The 16480-nt window shown below is 38.6% G+C and overlaps 2 long non-coding RNA genes across 2 annotated transcripts in view; one reads left to right on the top strand and one right to left on the bottom strand.

Moving 5' to 3' along the window:
• LOC139077278 (uncharacterized) overlaps nucleotides 1-6372 on the top strand; it is a 19048-nt gene extending 12676 nt beyond the window's left edge. The window contains exon 3 of the long non-coding RNA XR_011529648.1: nucleotides 5909-6372. This is a non-coding gene — a long non-coding RNA (uncharacterized lncRNA). The remainder of the gene's footprint in view (nucleotides 1-5908) is intronic.
• LOC139077539 (uncharacterized) lies at nucleotides 5688-16468 on the bottom strand. Its single transcript, XR_011530164.1, has 2 exons — nucleotides 16366-16468; nucleotides 5688-6046 (listed from the first exon to the last, which is right to left on the bottom strand). It is a non-coding gene; the product is annotated as an uncharacterized lncRNA (long non-coding RNA).
• Nucleotides 16469-16480: the final 12 nt, after the last annotated feature.

Raw genomic sequence — 16480 nt, 5'->3', positions numbered from 1 at the left:
ATAAAGTTAGCTCATTAGCTCAATATTTTCCTGTAATATGACTTCAAAATTTAAACCTGGGTGAACTTTTGCAAACCCTAAAAATATCTTTACCCTAAAAATTCCATGAACATTAAATATGAATCTAAACAATCATTTTAAATTGTCTAAAGCTTCATAACACAGTCTCCCTTTATGTGCCCACAAGAGATCAGAACTAGAAAACGTGGTCGCCTGTCCAAAATGTTAGGGTAAGCTATTATCTAGAATTTAATGAATTTAATGAATAATGGAAGACCATCTCCTTCAAAATCTCTTCTTACACCATGGAATTCTTTGTTTTGCATGCTGTCTAAATTTCTATTAATAAAAGACTAATTTATGTTAATAATTTCCCTCTTTCAAAATGCAAATATCCTTGGGAAAATCAAATAAGGTGCCATTAATTCCTTAAAGTGAACTGATTTAATCAAGTTGCCTCCACCCAGCTGAGATAAGTCTCAGGCACCCAGAAAACAGGCATTTCAATCCAGATGCTTTGGCCCTTAATGGGAAGGTAGAAAAGAGCACTTCCCGGGAGGACAGGCTTGAGTAGACACCATGAGAAGCTTTGTGCATCCAAAGAGCAGCATGAGGGCAGGGCTGCCTGGATTTGGAAGAAGAGTTAGTAATAATTTAGAGAGGAAGACCAGAAAGAGGTTGAAGTGTGAAGCGACATGGCTTATTTACTTAGTTTACATAAGTCCAATTTTGGTATCTACTTAAAAGAACATACAAATCATTCCTGAATATTCTCCAGACTCAGACTATGCAAACCTGACCCCTTTACTGAATTGTACCATACATAAGCTAAGCAGGCATACTCCTTTTGTTGGCATAGCCTTAGCCACTAAAGAAATTACTTATTACGCAACGGATTAAAACATGTGTATGTAGACAAATGCATATTTTCAAAGTGGGACCAAAAACGAAGAAAGCATATACTTGCTTTCAAGGCTTTTGCAATTTGATTTCTGTAGCTATGTAGTTTCCATAACAAACATTAGCTAGCCAGGCAAAATGCTAACTACCCAGAACCCAAGATACTAGTCTCCTAGGACTGCTGTAACAAGGTACCACAAACTGAGTAGCTTAAAACAAGAGAATGGGCCAGCCCCATGGCTTAGTGGCTAAGTTCACCACACTCCACTTTGGCAGCCCAGGTTCTGTTCTCAGGTGTGGACCTATACCACTCGTTGGTGGCCATGCTGTGGCAGGGGCCCACACGAAAAATAGAGGAAGATTGGCACAGGTGTTAGCTGAGGGTGAATTTTCTTCAACAACAACAACAACAAAAACCCCAGAGATTTATTCTCTCACTGTTGTGGAGGCTAGAGGCCAAAATCAAGGTGGTCAGCAGAGCCATGCTCCCACTAAGACTCTTCCTTGGCTCCTCCTAGCTTCTGGCGGTGACCATCAATCTTGGCATTCCTTAGCTTGCAGCTACATCTCTCCAATCTCTGCCTGTGTAATCGCAAGCAGGGCATTCTCCCTGTGTCTCTTTCTTCACATGGCATTTTCCTCTTCTTATAAAGACATCAGTTATATGGGATTAGGACCCACCCTGATGACCTCTCCTTAATTTAATTACATCTACAAAGACTCTATTTCCAAACAAGGTCACATTCACAGTACAAGGTCTTAGGGCTACAAGATTATCAAAACTACAACTATATTATAGTTTAATTAAATAACGTTAATTTTAGTAACTACAGCATTGCCAGATGTAAAGAACAAAATTCCAACACAAGGAAAAAGAGCACTATAGATGATATGATAATTTACTGGACACTCTTGCTTTACTTCTAAACAGTATTTAACATGCTCCTTCAAACTCTGCTATTTTGGAATTCATTCGGAGTTTGTGCTCTGTCCTTTATATTCCACTAGTTACGTAGATAGACACAATCTAATCTTCCTGCCTTTTAGATAAAGCAGATATTCTATATTCCAATCAGCGAGCAAAAGATCTTCTCAGATTAAATCTGTTCTAGTCACTTCAATGATGTTTTAATTTTTTGTCTAAATTTTTCCTTGATTTCTCTTGTAGCTTCTCCCACACTGCTGTTCACCTCTCCCAAAGAACTGTGTTTTTTTTTTTTTTTTTTTTTTTTTTTAAGATTTTATTTTTTCCTTTTTCTCCCCAAAGCCCCCCGGTACATAGTTGTGTATTCTTCGTTGTGGGTTCTTCTAGCTGTGGCATGTGGGACGCTGCCTCAGCGTGGTCTGATGAGCAGTGCCATGTCCACGCCCAGGATTCGAACCAACGAAACACTGGGCCCGCCTGCAGCGGAGCGCGAGAACTTAACCACTCGGCCACGGGGCCAGCCCCCCAAAGAACTGTGTTTTTAAAAATCATATCCTCCAAAGGACCATCCGTCATTTTCTGCTTTCTAATGCACATTGCACAAAATTTCAAAACTCATTTCATAAACATTTATTAAGTATAAATCATGTGCAATCCTCTTTGCATTCTCATTTGCATAAAATTTTGTATCTTTAACATTAGAAATCGAATGATAAAACTTTGTATTTCTGGTAAAATAAGACAGATGCAAATTAAGCAAAACTTACAAGATATGTAGCCCCATGAATTCTGAGTTGGTGAAAAATCATCAAATTCCATCAATACTACTGAACTGAGCAAGCTTTAAGAGGTACGCCTTCTATTCTAATTATTTTATAGTAAGATATTACTGGTTGAACACTTTCAACTCTAGTAATATTATTAGTATAAATTTTCAAAACAAGTTACCTATGAAATATTAACATAATTCATTTGGAAAAATTGTAATTCTTGTTAGATCCAAATGGGCTTCTTGGCGATTACGCCAGAGAGGGATTGCCCTGATGGTCTGGGTTCTCCTCATTTCTCAGAATTCAAGAAGTCTTTATTAGGGCATCAGAGTAACGATTTAACCTGATGGTTTCCATCTTTTCTACTCCAAAACTCACACCAGAATTTAGATCTCTAAGCCTCATTTCATTGTATTCCTGAGCTGTATCTAGACTATGATTTGTGGATTTCTTGGCTCTAAGAAATACTTGGAAAACTACTGGTCAAGGGAAGTATATTTCCATGTGTTGGGCAAGGCAGCATTGGATCTAGCCCACCTGGACATCATTCCACTCTTGAGAATGGGAATGATGATAGAGAGCTTAGCTTAGTGAAGGCAACCCCTCTCAAAGACGTTAATTAAACTTGGTTCACAAAGGGTCTTCTCCTTGGCTGCATCTATAGGCTCTGTTATGGGTTGAACTGTATGGTGTGTTGAAAATTCGTGTTCAAGTCCTAACCCCTAGTATCTCAGAGTGTGGACTTATTTGGAAATAGGATCATTGTAGACGAATTAGTTCAGTTAGAACAAAGTCATACTGGAGGATGGTGGGACCTTAATCCAATTGATTGGTTGTTCTTATAAGAAGGGGAAATTTGGACACACATATGTGCACAGGGAGAACATCATGTGAACACGAAAGCAGAGAACAGGCTAATGTGCCTATAAGTCAAGGAACTTGGCAAGCCAAAGACAGCCACCAAACCACCAGAAAGTAGAGGAGAGGCCTGGAACGGATTCTCCCTCACCACCCTCAGAAGAAACCAACCTTGCTGACGCTTTGATCTTGGACTTCTAGCCTCCAAAATTGTGAGACGATAAATTTCCGTTGTTTAAGCCTCTGGCTTTGTGGTATTTTGTTACAGCAGCCTAGCAAACTAAAACAAGGCTCCCTACAGGAGCAGCTATTAGTCATCCGCTCACCACATGATACACACATACACACAAACTTATGTATATAATGTAGACAGTATATTATATGATATATGACATGTACATTTATATACAATATGCATAAAATATAGTTTAATGCACCTTTAAATGTTGCTCAGCAAAAGCTTAATTTTATTTTGTGAATTAAGAAAGTGAGGCTAAATTTACGTATTCAGGTTAAAAAAAAAAACAAATGAACACCATAAAAGTGCATCTAGAAAAAGCCCAAAGCAGCCACAAACACAAACTCCAGCACCTGGCTGGATTCCTGTCGTCTTTGCCTGGATAAGCACATTGCTGTTCACTTTACTATGACTATATATTACCCAAGACTTCACACAGCAGCGCTATGGCTTGTGGTCCTTTGAACTTCAGTAATTGTTGCCCGTGAATCACTGTTACCCAGCTTACATGTTTACTAGCGTATGATTTGATCTGACACAAGGTATGTGAACACAGTGTGTACCTGCTTCTGTGTACACGCACATATAAGCAGTTGTACGTGCTTGTGCACGTGTTTAAAACCTAGTTTCTTGTCAAGAAAAATGTTAATAATATGGATGCTGGAACAGGCTGCGTTCACACCATTCCAGACAAGGCTGCAAGTCACAGGGCCATATGCTGTGTTTTTTTAGAAATCTGATTTATTGCCAGCGCACATCAACACACATGGAGCGTATGACTATTATCTTAGCTGCTTTTCCATTAGGTTTTCTCATGAAGATTTTCATGTAATGGAGGAATGGGTGTGTGTGTTGCGAGGAGCGGGGAAGCTTAGTAAAGGCTTGTTGAGAATAGTCCAGGTTAGTGAGCTCTTCCTTATCTTCATCTTTCTCAGCTGTGGGTTTATAATTTTCGCTTTTACCAAATAGATTTACTAAGGGAGTCAATATAAATAACTAACACATAAATGTTAACAGAAGTCCAACCTGGGAGAATATAGTAGAGACGTCACACAGAAAAATTTCTATCAGTCCACGCTAATTCAGAGTTGGCATTTATTCTAACACAGGCTGGACTATAATTTATTTTGCATGGTTTGTGTCCAAAAAGGTGGGGTTAAGCAAATTGATAATGTAAAATGTATTGCTTGACTAGGTCAGATGTCTGGCAACCAAGCTTTCTTCCATCCCTTCACAGCAATAAAGGCAGCACTTTTGCATACATACATCTAATAACTATAAATGTTCCTGACCCATGTGTTAAAACAAATATAATAACGAATATTTTCATATTATTTAAAATTATTGGGCCTAAATTTATTTTTAAAGGTTTTATAATTTCAATTTTCATTCATTGAAACTGAGCTCCCTGTACCTTGTTTGAAACTGTGCAATTGTTCACACATGTATCTCCTTAGCTTTGATATGCTGTCTTAAGAAATAACTTTCAGGATATAGATGCCCAGTGTAGCGAAGGAAGTCACAGCTGCAGAAAGGTGCCACCACTTTTGAGTCAGGAGTTTTCTACTGATTACTGAAGATTTTTCCATGAGATGATTCATTTTATGTGTAATAATTAGAAAAACTGGAACACGAAGATAAAAAAAGAACGAAAGCAAGCATCGTTATCCATAGCAATGCTACTGTGGAGTGCATAGTTTCCTTTTTGTTTGGTTTTATTAAAGGACCAACATCCCTGGTGCTTCATATTATCTGCAAAAGAAGTGAAAAATGAACAAGTCATGGATTTTCAGTGCTCTAATGACTTATACTAATGTATTCCTTCATCTAAATACAGATTTCTATTTAAAATTCAGTATGCAGGGGTATTATGAATTCCAGTTTAATGGATTCCAAATAATTGCCCTTTAGAAATGATGAATAGCTGTTTAAATCCACTGATAAGAATATACTATTTCTCTCCTAACAATAGGCCTTCCACATTAGCCGTGTCATATATGCCTGAAATTAGTTTATTAATTTTTTATTGATATGCAAAATCCAAACTGATGACAGATGGAAAATAACCCTTTGCTAAGAGCCCCCAACTTTCCCCCTGAAATGTCTGCTGTTGTTCTTGTGGGCGATGAAGGAGACCAAAGGCAATAATATTTCCAAAGGAGGGCAGGCCCACGAAACGCAGATGATGTCACTCTCTTCTTTCTTTGCTTTTTTTAGTTTGTGCAGCTCAAAGGATCTGCTTCTAAGTGGGCATAATGACCAGCGATTTCCAAACTCCACCAAGACAAAGCTTTTTGATGTTCTTGGTTGTGATCACAATGCCCTTAAAAATGACTTCCCGGACTTGTTCATCACCTAAAGGCAGCAGAAGCAAGAGAGGCAGAACCATTACAATTAAAAATACATTATTCATTCCCCTTATGTATCCTTGGCCTGGAGTTTTATTTTTTATTTTATCCTTGATCAGAATGGATGGCTTTGTACGCTAGTTTAAAAAATAAATAATGTTCTGAAAGTCATGGCCAGAATAGATTCAATAAACACTATCCTATGTTAAATTAAAAAAGCATGTATTCATTATTGCAATGTGAATGTTTTCTGTATTTATAAACAATTATATTACACTACACAATCTATATCATTGCATATATTGATGTGTTCAATTAATAAAGAAAATTCATTCCTACGGTAAAAGGAAAATCTGAGCTTTTTCTAAATAAAGTTATAATAAATGATACAAGGGAAAATTAAATGCAATCCATTGATAAGAGGTGCCTTAATCACCTTTGATTTTATGCTTCTTACTTTTCAACAAAATTCTCTGGGAAAATCTGTGTTATTCACAAAGTGAAAAACAAAATAAAATGATCCTTTATGGGAGTCAAAATGTTTGATTTATAAAGTCATTGTTCTTAGTGCAATATTTATATTTTTAGAACAACCCCTGAATGATGTACATACTATATACATATGGACAGCTCTATCTACCTATCTATGCCTATAAACACATGTAAATACAAGCAAACTGCAATGAAATGGAGATTTCCACTTTTTGTGCCCAGTACACTATCCAGGAAAATATAGATTACCAAGGAAAAACCCTCAGATTTCCCATTTCACCCCTGCCATCAATATTAATAAAATTTACTCATTTGTTCCTATAAAGAATGGTAGTCAGGATACAAAGAAAAAGGAAATGGAAGTAAAAGCTTGTTTCAGTTTTTGGAAGCCAGTAAATAACATTATTTCTTCCTTTCCCTCAATCTTATCTAAGAGAAGTAAAAGGTGGAAAGAAAGAGAGAAAAAAATATTTCCATATATCAGAGCCACGAAAAATATAGTAAAAAGAAGGAAATCTGTTTTTGTCTTTTCAGTATGCTCGTGTATAAGATCCTGGGCTACTGTGCGTTGAGGTTTTGCTTTTTCTCTGGAGAAGAGGGCCTGCCCTTTTCTCCAGGCCTTTTCTGTCTTCCTCTGGGGTCTGCTGCCTCTCTACACGCCACTGGGACTCGGAGAAGAATGGCTGCTCTGTTGCCGGCCTGCCGGCCTGCATATTGCATCCATTGCTCCATTCAGCCAGCCTTTCAGGTCTGCTAACTGCTGCTGTACAACTTCTCTTTTATGCTCAACTGACAGGGGTTTTCTGAAGCCAGACGGTTTCTGAAAAGAGGGCCTATTTGCATAAACAATGCCATGTGAGGAGGTCTGCTGGAAACAAAATCAAAATTCACTCAAGCAAATCTTCCTGATCAACTCATTTTGTTTTTGCAAGTAACACCTCCTATAGTTACCATCTGTATGCTAAAACATGGCTGAGAGTTTGAGCAATTCTTTCCCTCCTTTTCCTATGTGTCCAGTTTTATTAAACAAGCCAAAAATATATCTTATTTTCTGAGTTAGGCTGAACAGAATCCATAAAGAGACTATGGTATGTGGAATGAGGAATGCATTGTGTGTTAAATGGGGGCAAGAGGCCAGATACGCATCAGCTAGCCAGAGCCTTCCATTAGATTTGTCATGGGAGCCTCATCGAAATGCACATGTGAGCCGGGAGCTACACATCCACGAGCTCTGTGATTGCAGGTCACCAAATGCAGAGCTGCCCCAGCACTGGGAGCCCAGACGATAACATACATCTCTGCTCTCTTCAGCTCTTGGCTTAATTTCCTACCCACAGAAATAGACCAAATTATGGTATCAAGCTTAAAACAGGCTAGAACCAGCAGTTCAAATAAGGCTGCATAAACAAAATGAAGAGGAACATTATTAAATCAGTCACATCAATGGGAAACCATGCCTGGTTTTTTAAACATCTTCTTAAAGCAAATCCAGTTTTAAAGGGGCTATTTGAGAGCAATACTAAGAATTTTTCACTTAATAAAAATCCTAAGGGTATAAACGTGTGCTTAGGCAAACAGTAACTACTATGCTCTCCTCTCTGAAACAAAGGATGTAATTTGGCTTAACTCTTTCTTTTGCTTTTTGGAGACAGTGAGTATTACAACCTGGTGGATAAAGAAGAAAAGCAGACATTTTTCTGACGTCTTTTCCTCTTGTTTTCCTTTGTCCGGTATCAGACATAATTCAGTATTTTAGTGGTCTCCAGGATTGCTCTATCCAGAGTGCATGTTATCTCCCCTTAAAAATGTCATGATTGTGGACTATAAATATTATTTCCCATAAAAGGATATGAGACTTCTTGGAGAAATGGCTGATTCTAGATCCGAGGCAGGAAATACACAAAATGAGCATGGATAACTTATTCCACGAGAAAAGAAGACACTTCTTTATCACAAGACTTAGTAGTCAATCTGGATAAAATCTCAGCAGCCCAAAAATGGAATAATTTAACCATCAGTAAAGATAAAAATCTGCCTTTGCTAGAAAATCAAACATGCTTAAATTTGCGAGTTTATAATGATACAGAAAAAAAGGAAAAAACTTAATTGGTCCCTTTGGATGCTTAGAAACCAGTTCATCATTATGTGAACTGGTAAATAAAGGGAAAGATGCAAGCAATTACCCCGCCTTTCCTTTATAAGCGATACCACAGGAGAACCAAATTGTTGATGAGAGGAAGCTTCTTTTTATAGAAATAATAAATTTAGACTATCTCCATGTTGTAAGTCCTTAGGAAAGAATGGATTTGACACTGATCATCAGTGGTTGATAACATCACCTCCTACACAATGTCACCTTTGATGTTGTCTCATCAAAATAACCAAACAAATAAAAAGCCAAACTGAACTTGAATCTTATCAGTTCTTTAGATCTAGGAGATGCAAGGGACAGAGAATATGGCCAAAGAAGCCATATGGATAAAATCAGGAAAATCCAGGATATGGAAAACGCCACAGGACAAATGATCTGGATTCTTCAGCAAAAAGAGTTGCCACGTAGAGCCAAATAGATTAAAAGAGGCCGAAGACACATATATATGTATGTAGGAGCCTTATTTGAATCCTAATTCAATTTATCTGTTAATTAATTAACAAATTAAACATTAAACTTTAATAAAAACTAAATTATAAAATAAATGGAGAAATGCAAACATAACCAGATATTTGGTGATGTTATGAAATTATTAAATTTTAAATGTGAATGAGGTATTATGGCTTTGCCTCTAAAAATCAGTTCCTAAATATTAGATAAATTTACTGAAATATTTACAGATGTAATTAATATTCCATCTGGGATTAACTTCAAAATAATTTCGGGCGGCCGGCCTGATGGCACAGTGGTTAAGTTCACACATTCTGCTTCAGTGGCCTGGGGTTCGCTGGTTCAGATCCCGGGTGCAGATCTGCGCACTGCTTGTGAAGCCATGCTGTGGCAGGCGTCCCGCATATAAAGTGGAGGAAGATGGGAACAGATGTGAGCTCAGGGCCAGTCTTCCTCAGCAAAAAAGAGGAGAATTGGCAGCAGATGTTAGCTCAGGGCTAATCTTCCTCCAAAAAATTAATAATAATAATTTTGGGGGGAAGAGTCATATTGCATGGGAGTAGAGATGAAGCAAGATGGACTGTGAATAGATAATTATCGAAGTTGGGCAACAGGTAAACCAAGTTCATTTTACTATTTTCTCTACTTTTGTATGTGTTTAAAATTTTGCATAATGAAAACAAAAATAAATAATTTAAGACTCACTTAACGTGTGGTACTTCAAAAACAGGTACTATTTTCCCCACTAAAATTTCTGCAAACCTTAAGTCCTGTGACCAAGCTGTATGACTAGGTTAAAGATAGGGAGAAGCAGATGGTCTAGACAAATATTTGCCCAACTTTGAAAAACCAGGAGTTTATAATGTATAAAAGAGATTTATAGATACACGTAAGACAGTAAACACCACCGCTTAGGGCTCTAGAAAAAATGCAAAAATTATCTGCTTTCTTAAGCAAACCGTTTGCTAATAATGTATTAATTATCTGTTTATTAACTTAGAGCATTCAATTAGAACTGTTATAACTGTGGAAAAATCTAACCATATTAAAATTCATAAACCCACTTAGTATAAGAGTTCAGGAACTGTTTTTTATTCATATATACTATCTTTAGAATCTTCAGCATACTAAAACTTGAATATCATTTTTACATTCTCTAGGCATACATAGTTCTTTTGGCTTTCAAAATATTACATGTGTATATAGTTGTATTTTTCTTACACAGAAGACTATAAAATTTAATAAATTAATGTCTTTAAAGTAAATTAACTCTAATTAAAAAAATAAGCCTTCCTCTATAAGAATTATAACAACATAATAATGATAACCAATATTCATTAAATGCTTTATAAGCCATCTTATCTCATTTAATCATCCCAACAGCATGATGAATTAGGTATGTAGGGAGACAGTTCTCCATGAGTCACTCCCATATCTGCACATCTTGCCATCAGCGTCACTGACAGCCCTTCGTTGTGGTCTATTTTTCCAAGGATGTTTGTACAGAGAATAGCCTTAAAAGACAGAGACTCTGTCTTCCTTTTGGAGCAGGGAATAACTTTGTTTCCTGTCTAGTATAACAAAGATAATGTCTCTCTCTGCAGCAAAGGTTGCACAGCTTTGCTTGCAGCCCTTTATAATAGATTGGGGTTTCCTACTCAGAGTCCCTCAGCTGTGACACAAATCCACTGTGAGCACAGCATCCACCTACGCCCCTCTGAGTTACTCCTGTGAGACTCTAGGGGCATGAGAAATTGATGAGAACATTAAGCTCATGCTGCCTGCTGTGTCATGAATAATAAAGTTCTTTGTCTCTGACCCAGAAATCTCATGTCTTCTGCCAACATTCATAAAACTGTAGCAGGCTAACTCCAAGCTGGAGAGGGGAGGGTCAAGTGGTCCCCAAAACTCATATTTGGCTTTGGGTGGACAGGAAGCATTAGAAGTTCATTTAGTGAGCCATGAGAAGCCACTGTGCCTTGCTTTCTGGCAGAGAGCTTTTTCTCCATCGGTATCTCCCGATCACTTTCTCCTCTGCTCCCTGACCTTAGTTCTTTAAGGAAAAAAATAATTAGGAGTTGGGCCAAGTTTTCCCTGTCCATGAGGAGGATTAAAGATGCTATGATTCTGAGTATGCTGGGGAACTCTGCACAGGGCGAAAACTCAAGGTTTTATGAATCCACAGGATAGGGGCACCAAAATCATAATCACCATCTAACCTGGTCCCTGAGGGATCTGGATTTACCTGACGTGGTTTGAGAACGGTTTACAGAGAAGTTGAGAGGTTAATGCAATCTTATGAGTGTGTCCTTTGTGCCAATTCAATGTACTTTTTTGTTGTTTCTACATCTTAATGTTATAACTGATGAGTTATATGCTTTTATAGCCTTCTCCCATAAGTGTCAAAGGAGAGCTTTCTGATTGGAAGAGCAGAGTGGGACAAACTTGCCTGCCATTTGCCACCAGTGGTTGGCTCAAATGCCTGTATCCTCTGATTCCCAAAGTTTTCTTTACATACATATTGTCCTGTTAGGAGGCAAGCCAGAAGCTGAAGTCTCAATGGTCTTGACTACACAGTGTTATCACACCTCTGCCAACTATTATAAAAACTTAGGAGACTACTCACTACATAAAATATATCAAGGTTACATGGTTGGATCACAATGTTCAATCCTTTCAGCAATCAAAGTCTTCTCTCTTCACCACCATAGAGCCGGCCAGCATCTTATTGGAACCTTTACACAGTATATTCCTCACTTGTGCATTCTACTTGGTCCTTTATATTGGCTGACCCCAAAATTAGCATTCTTTGAGTGGGAACCAAACAAACACTCTGCACTCGAAGCTGTCCAGCTATCTGTAGCATACTCTCCACCTTTGAGGCCCCACGGTCCTAATGACCTCTTTAAGAAGCTGGTCTCTGTGACTGATGAATTTTCCTAATGGAGCCTTTGGAAAAGAAATACAGTTTCCATCTGGAGGTTGCCCCTTGAGAGCATGTGTACCAGGTACATTGCTTTTAAAAAGCAACTCTCGGTTTGCTGCTGGGTCCTGTTGAAACTGAATGTCTGATCCATCATGGTCTTTTGACTCTCCAGTCTACTATTTATTCCCATTTGGGATTTGATCAACTTAGACTCCATGACCAACAAGGTGGTAATGGCCAAAGATCCTTGATCATCAAATGAAATGGTGTATTCAAAGACATAAGTGGTCTCGCACAGAGGCATCTTTGCTTTTTGTGAAAATATGGCAGGTATTCCTCCGAGAGAAATTTAATCCCCTTCTCTGCAACTGATGAAAAGCTGCTAACTCTACAGGTCCCATTCTCTGAAGAGATCAACTGGAATCAAGCTGCTGATCAATCCTGTACCCTCAGATTGCCTCCATTGCAGCCTGGACCCATCATGGTACCAGATATGACATGCAGTCACCACTGAAGACTGAGCACAAAGTAAGGAACCCTATATTTCTGATGCAGAGGCCACCATTGGACGCCAAATGTGTGACTACAGGAAGTTGACCCCTCTGTCTTGCAGTGATAGAGGCTAAATCCCGTGAGTGGTTGTTCATACCCACTCCAGGCAGAGTGGTTATGGTTGGACTTTGATCCCCTAAAGGCTATCAGTGGTGCTTCATCACTGTTGACACTTTTTCAGATTACGATGTTGCTGTTCCAGTCCAATTAGTCAGCTTCAGTTACACCACTGTGGTTGCTGAAACTAATGTGTGTTGTGTTTTAGGCTTTCTGGGCCATTTACAATCTGATAACCATGCACCTTTTACCAAAAAAGCAACTCAACGTTGGGGCTACTAGTCAAAGTGTATGATGGACTTTCAATGCTCTCCACTATTTACAGGCATCTACTGTTTGCAGGTAGTACTGAGTATTGTAAAAGCCTCCTCAAAAATTGATTTGAATGGCCGGCTCCATGGCATAGCGGTTAAGATTGGTGCACTCCACTTCAGCGGTCTGGGTTTGTGGGTTTGGATCCCAGGCATGGACTTTTACCACTAATCAGTCATGCTGTGGCAACAACCCACATATGAAATAGAGGAAGATTGGCACAGATGTTAGCTCAGGGCTAATCTTCCTCAGCAAAAAAAAAAAAAAACTGACTTGAAAAGTTTTCTGTTTCTCCCTCATCACATCCTGGAAACCTACACAGTAGTAAGGCAATTTGGTCACTGAATATAACTGTCCCCAGAAAGGGATCATCCTCTCTTGGCCGCTTCTTGGGTAATGATCAGGATGAAAGTGGTTGGAGATTATATAGACTTATTTTGAAAATTCAGATAATTTTCTTCCTTGACCATCCTGGGCATAATGTGTGTCTCTTTCCCCAAAGAGCAACACCAGCTCAGCCTGGTTGACACATTCTCCAAGTGGAAGCCTGGCCAAAAAGGGCCTAGGAGATTCAAACTTTATCCTGGTTAAGTTTTATAAAGCTGCCTTTGTCCCTTTTCATCAGGAACCTTCCAGATGAAAGATTTGGGTTAGAGTTTGAAGATAATCAGAAAAAAGATGGATGTTACAGCCCCTGGAATGGAACACTCCAATTCTGTGGCAATAGATGGAGAGCAACAACCCAGGAACATGGAGGAGAACCCCTCAGATCTGGGAGGTAAGGGAACAGAGAGCCATTAGCAGTCTTTCATCTTTCAGAATATGAAGGAAGATGCCCTGATATGCCTCTTCCAAACTGTTGCACGTCCCTCAAATTTAGTTGACTTATGGGTCTTTCATCCCCTACCAGAAGATTTTGACCGTCGTCTGAGTGGGGTTCCTTTTAACCTCGTGGAGAGTCTATTGGAAAAAGCAAATGGCCTCAGTTCCTGCTCCTCCTGTGCCAAACACCTCCAGATGTCTCCCTGTGCCCCACCTCATCATTCTCAGCCATCCCATGGGGCAGATGAATGCCGCCTGAGTGGTGAGGTGGATAAACAGAACAGATTGGACTGACTGCTTTCAACAAAGAAGGACTAGACTCAATTATTTGAATAGAACCAGGAATCCTAAGGCTTACTAGTTATCTGGGAGACTACTTTGGTGGCTCAGTCAACCCATGTCCCCTGAATGATGTGGGTCCCATATGGGGCACCCCAACAATTGTAAACAACACTTTTGTTCCAGAGCCGCCGTGTGTGGCCTCAGGATTATATGTCATGTGTAGAAGCCAGACATTAATTTACCTCCCTTCCCACAACTACAATGTGAGTCATCCATTTGCAAAAGTGAGTACAAAATCTGTCTTTCGCTGACTTTAGTTAAATTGATCACTGATATGACCTTGGCCCTGGAAGGAATCCAGATTAGCCTCAACCCACTGACCAGCCTTTTTATAAATGATGCCTAGACTCCCTCCTTGCAGGTGAAGGCAGAGTCTGTGTAATCACTCATGCATCCCACTGTACCTAGACTATTGCCTTGGATCTAAAGGAAAGGTTAATGCAGAAACTTAGGGAGAAAGCTATCTGGATTTCTAAGTTAGACTCTGATGGTTTGTGGGAATTGTTCAGCTGGTTGGGTCCAGGCCCAGGACTGTGGTTCATGGTAGAAATCAATACCGAATTGGCTTCATCCTGTTGCTTGAAGTCCTATTGATATTAGCCTTAATTCAATGCTACGTAGATAAATTGATCAGATGTTGTCCCAGACTTTGTCAGTCAGACTAATCAGAGATGAAGTGATGTACCCATGGGAAGATTTGCCAGAAGCCAAAACAATATAGAAAAGAGAGGTGGCTATTTGGGCATAGGGAAGGAGAGAGAGCACTGAAAGTACCTGCTAGAAATGTAGATTTGTATTAAGACCTCATCCTGCTTACAAAGAGTTTGTGTCCTAAACATTCATTAGTAAGTTGATGATTTCAATAACAGAATGCCTTCATTCATAGGAAATGAAATGAATAAATGTTAGACTCATAGACTAGCATACAAATGCTTCTTTAAGTCTGGCTATGATTTAAATATTGTATTTCATATTTGATTTTAAGTAGTTTTCTGACTTTTGTTGTAGGATGCACACAAAGATACACACACAAGTTTTATTTCAGCTGTGTTATATGTTCAACAGACTTTGAAAGATGACTGTTGAGAGCTGACCACACTTACTGCATTATTTTTCTATGAAACTTTGCCTATTGCATGCACCAAGGCAGGCACTCTTTAGCTTTATCCCAACGACACAACTCAACAGGAATGAGACAGGTCACAAAGGCTTAGGAAACACTCATGACCCCTGCCATGGTCCTGGGCATCACTGGAAGTGTCAAAGAGAGAAAGAAAATTCAACTCAGAGGAACACTTCTCTCTTTAGAGTTTTAGAAAACCCTCTCTCCAGCGTGTACCAACCATTGACGTACACAAGTCTGGCAGTTACCATTGGTGGGGAGTGGCTAATTAGAATTAGCCAAAGATTATCAGAGGGGAGTTCAAGAGAGAGAGCTATTAAAGAAAAAACAGAGAGTTTTTTTTCTTTTGGAGCCATAATTGCTTTAACTGAAGATTATTTCTAAAGTCTATTTAAACTAACAATAATTTTTTCTCCTTCATGATAGATAATTCCATATTGGAAGGAGGTTTCAAAGCTAAGTAGTTCTTACTATTTTTACTGGAATAAAATCTTTAATATGACACTGAGAGAAATTAATAATAAAAGAAAGTAAGATGTTAACTTTAGTGGTTCTGAAACAAGATCAGAACAATGAGTATACCCTCAGAGAGGAAATAGCATGCACAAACTGATATTTTAATTACCTCGACATGTTATCCTAATGCCACTTTAAAAAATAATCTGTCCTGAAGCATTCAGACAATTGTTCTTAACTTTATTTGGGATGAGGGATGAGAGGGTTTTGCATGCACCCTCTTCCCAGAAAAATTCATACCATAAGAAGAGTTGATAATGTTCTAGGCGTTGTGCTGTATCCTGGTTACTCATTGAATTATTTAAACACCAACACAGTTCTATCAGATAGGTAATACTATTATATCCATTTTTCAAATGAAGAGATAGAGGCACAGATAAGTAACTTGTCAAATGTCACACACTAATAAACAGCAGAGCTGGGATTTTAAACGCTAGTAACATGGCTCCAGAATCTACCGGACTTGATAGCTCACTCTACTCAGGTATCTTACACTCATATATACATCGGTATATACAAAAATCACTCTACTCAGGTATCTTACACTCATATATACATCGGTATATACAAAATTAGACATACCATTTTAAAAGGCTTCACTCAACTCTCAAAGTCTAGGTTAAAAATTTTGTTCTAAAAGTTGTTTGGCAACATTTACTATTTTAGAATATTTGAAACATATGATGTCATAATCAGA

Source organism: Equus przewalskii, chromosome 19 (assembly GCF_037783145.1).
Source record: "Equus przewalskii isolate Varuska chromosome 19, EquPr2, whole genome shotgun sequence".
NCBI lineage: Eukaryota > Metazoa > Chordata > Mammalia > Perissodactyla > Equidae > Equus > Equus przewalskii.
Note: the sequence above shows the minus strand (reverse complement) of the source record. Positions and strands in the feature narration are given on the sequence as shown.